A 4,402-nucleotide genomic window follows, 5' to 3' on the forward strand; every position below is an offset into this window, starting at 1 on the left:
ACATAACAGATCAAAGAGCAAGGACTAATGCAAGTGTCCTCACCACATAAAGTGCATCGGGTGCAACCTGGTGCAAACAGTGCAGACAAACAACACTAGACAGTGTGTGACAGATACACAAAATAGCGCCAACCAGAAAACCTATTGTATACTATGATTATACAGTAATGTGCAAAAGAGGACTATAAACAAGAGTGTGTTTTTAAACATAAACACAATGATGTGCCAAAACAGCAGTACCAGTTTCATTTACTGGCTTCCAGTTGCCAAGTAGCCAAAAATGGACCAGCACCATCTTACCTCCAGCAATGCTTGACTGGTACCACCTTCTCTTAGGATGAGATGTAAGTATACTTCAAGGCTGTTCTCTGTTCTGGCACCGAGGTTGACGGTTGAAGACCTGCCTCTACCTGAAACACTTAAATTAGCACTTTTTAAGTCTGCTTTGTAGAAATCAAAAGTTATATTTATATTAAGTTTGTAATCTAGCAGTAGCAGCAGCTGAAAGGTGCAAAAAACAGCATGTAAATGGTATAATATGGTTAAGTATAAATAATAAATAAATGGTAGTGGAATGGATTGAGATGAGTAATGAGTGTGTGTTAAGTTCAGGTTGTACAGTTCGTTTCAGTGTGTTTGTGTGTGAGTTTCAGTTTACTTCTGTGTACTGAGTAACCTGATGGAATGCGGGTAAAAGCTGTTACACAGTCTGGATGTGACGGCCCGGATGCTTCGGAAACGCTTTCCTGATGGCAGGAGGGTGAAGAATGTGTGTGTGAGGGGTGTGTGGGTCTTCCACTGTTGGCTTTGCGGATGCAGCGTGTGGTGTAAATGTCCATGACAGAGGGTGAGAGACTCCAAGGATCTCAGCTGTCCTCACTATCCTCTGTAGGGTCTTGCTGGTGATGAGTGACCAGGTAAGGTTATCCACCAGATGAACACCAAGGAATTTGGTGCTAGATGCTGAGGGATGATTAAATTCAATTAAATTCATTTTTATTTGTATAGCGCTTTTAACAATTAACATTGTCTCAATGCAGCTTTACACAGATAATGTGGTGATTAAAAGTGAATATGTTCTTTATAAATAAGTTTGTCCCTAATGAGAAAGCCGGTGGCGACTGTGGCAAGGAAAATCTCCCCGAGATGGCTTAAGGAAGAAACCTTGAGAGGAACAAAATTTAAGAGGGAACCCATCCTCATCTGGGTAATTGTGTTGAATTCTGAGCTGAAGTCTATGAACAGCATTCGTATGTACGTGTCAGTAGAGTTCTGTGCTCAGAGCACTTTGCTGACTTAACATTCGTGAGTAAGCAGAGTGAACAGCAGTGGGCTGAGCACACAGCCCTGAGGGGACCCAGTGTTCAGTGTGGTGGTGCTGGAGATGCTGTTCCTGATCCAGACTGACTGAGGTCTCCCAGTGAGGAAGTCCAGGATCCAGAGGAAGATGTTCAGGCCTATTAGGCTCAGCTTCTCAATCAGGTGCTAGGAGATGATTGTGTTGAATGCTGAACTGAAGTCTATGAACAGCATTCGTACGTGTGTGTCCTTATTTTCCAGGTGGTTAAGGGCGAGATGAAGGGTCGTGGTGATGGCATTATCTGCGGAATGCTTTGGACGATACGCAAACTGCATAAGGGCCTTGATGTGCCTTATGACAAGCCTCTCGAAGCACTTTATTACAATGGGTGTGAGTGCGACAGGGCAATAATCTTTGAGGCAGGAGACTGTAGACTTCTTTGGCACAGGGACGGTGGTAGTTGACAACGGCGCTGCTCAGGGAGATGTTAAAGATGTCAGTAAAGACATCCATTAGTTTTTCTGCACATTCCCTAAGCACTCTGCCAGGAACGTTATCTGGTCCAGCAGACCAGATACCAGATAACCAGGGTTAACTCTGCACAGAGTTTTCCTCACTTTAGCCGTGGATAGACTGAGCACCTAGTCACTGTGAGGAAGGGTTGTTCTCAAGGCTGTCTTGTCCCCTGCTTTAAAGGCAGAGTCACTAGATTTTAGCAGTGCATGCAATTTTGCAGTCATCCACGGCTTCTGGTTGGAGCGTGTAGGGACAGTCTTGGAGATAGTCACATCATCAATGCACTTGCTAATGTAGCTGGTCACTTTGTTGCAGCCTCCCTAAACATGTTTCAGTCAGTACACTCAAGTCCTGATGAGCAGAGGTGTCTCCTGATGGCCAGGTTTTCACCCATTTCAGAACTGGTTTAGAGCATCAGACAAGCAGTCTGTATGTTGGAATTAGCATAACAGAGATGTGGTCTGAGGAGCCGAGGTGGGGGTGGGGCTTTGCACGATACATACTGGGAATGTTTGTTTTTACATGGGCCTATAGATGTTTTTAATGGCTTTGCCTAATGTATATGTAGGTTTCATTTATGTGGCAATAATTAGCAAAGACGTTACCCCTATGTCCTCAGAAATATATAAATACTCTGTTCTGTCTTGATAAACTTTGAATCTCTACTTCATGAGAAGGATGAGAAAAGCTCATCTCCCTCCCCCCATCCTGACCATGTTCTACAGAGGTACCATTGAGAGCATTGGGAGCAGCTGCATCACTGCCTGGTTGTTAACTGCACCGTCTCAAATTACAGAGGATAGTGAGGACAGCTGAGAAGATCATCAGAGTCTCTCTCCACTCTATAATGCACATTTACACCACACACACTGTATCTGCAAAACCAACAGCATTGTGGACAACCTCACACACCCCTCACACACACTCTTTACCCTCCTGCCATCAGCAAAGTGGTTGCGAAGCATTCGGGCCGTCACATCCAGACTGTGCAACAAGCCATCAGGCTCCTCAATACACAGAACTGAAATAGAACTTTAGTTCACACACACACACACACACACACACACACACACACACACACACACACACACACACACACACACACACACACACACACACACACACACACACACACACACACACACACACTCACTCAAATGTGTGTTACTGAACTGTACAACCTGAACTTAACACACACTCATTACTTATTACTCATCTCAATCATTTTTTTATTATTATTTATACTTGACCACATTACACTGTTTACATGCTGTTTTTTTGCACCTCTTGACTGCTGCTACTGCTGTTTTTTGCACTGCATTGTGTCTATTTATATTCACTCCCAGTTATAGTTTTTACAGTTTTTTTTCGCACAGTACTGTTACTGTAAACACCACCTCCATTATCTAGATTAGTTGCAAACATTACCATGGTTGTTGGTTCTCAAAGTTTACATAATTTAAATAGGCATAATTCATTTGGGATAATCCAACTTGGTTCATGATATGTAAGATAAACCTTTATTCGTCCCACAGTGGGGAAATTTCTACGTAGTGATGCATGAGAAAAACGCTTTATTTTTGATTGAATGAATTTCGGTCATGAATTGTTTTAAAATTAAAATATGAAATTTATTATTTTTCTCTCTGTAATTGTGATAAAATATGCAAAATTAATACATGTATTTTTAACTATAATGCCATATTTTATCATACAAAAATTAAAAGTGCTATAATTGTATTATTCTCACAAAAGTAACAGTTACAACCATTGCAGTGAACTAGATTGGATACATAAAATACACACTACTCTGTCAAATGTATAGGCTGTTATGGGTTTTTATTGTGATTCCTATATGAATATATAGAATATTTTATTTCTATTTCTATTGTATTTATGTATTATATTTATATATAAAATACATTGGAACAAAATGTCTTTTCTCCAGTACTAGAATGCAACACATAACAGGACATGTTAAAAAATTTTTTTACTTTATTTTGATTATAGCAACTGAAAAAATTTAACCAAAAGCAACAAAGAACCTTCAAAGGATAATGTATATTAGGCTTACTGAACACGTGTGTACCATTTAACTAATCATTTTTTAAAAGAGCTTTTTGCAACAAAACATTTTTTTTGTGAAAGATTCTTTCAGGACTACAAGATAAAAAAGTTACATATCCTGAATGAAAAATATGATTGACATTTTTTTATTTGAGTCGTTTACAAAATGCCCCATATCTATCCAATAGAATTTTCAAAGTCTCCTGTCTATAGTTATGTTATAATAAGTTTATATCTGGGCCTTCTAATGTGCTTTTTTTTTTTTTTTACTTAAATTTGTACTTTAGTTAATGCTGAAAAATATCCTTATCAAGAAGGTGTGCAGGATTTGTGCCAGAATAGAATGGTACTTGGAGCTATTTATTATTCCATCTGTTGTGTCTAGACCACAGTCCCACCTAAAGAAAAGCAGCCACATAACATGATTTCATCACCACCATGCTTCACCATGTTTTTTTTTTTTTGTATCATTAAATCCTGAAATTGTAACAGAAGTGTGTACATTTATAAAAAGAAATG

General features: G+C 39.4%; 1 protein-coding gene across 1 annotated transcript in view; it reads right to left on the minus strand.

The window, feature by feature from the left end:
• The window catches only part of LOC310724036 (craniofacial development protein 2-like), a 384,292-nt gene that overhangs the window by 310,030 nt on the left and 69,860 nt on the right, over nucleotides 1–4,402 (minus strand). The window lies entirely within an intron of this gene.

The sequence above is a fragment of the Silurus aristotelis genome (assembly GCF_946808225.1).
Source record: "Silurus aristotelis genome assembly, chromosome: 3".
NCBI classification, from domain to species: Eukaryota; Metazoa; Chordata; class Actinopteri; order Siluriformes; family Siluridae; genus Silurus; species Silurus aristotelis.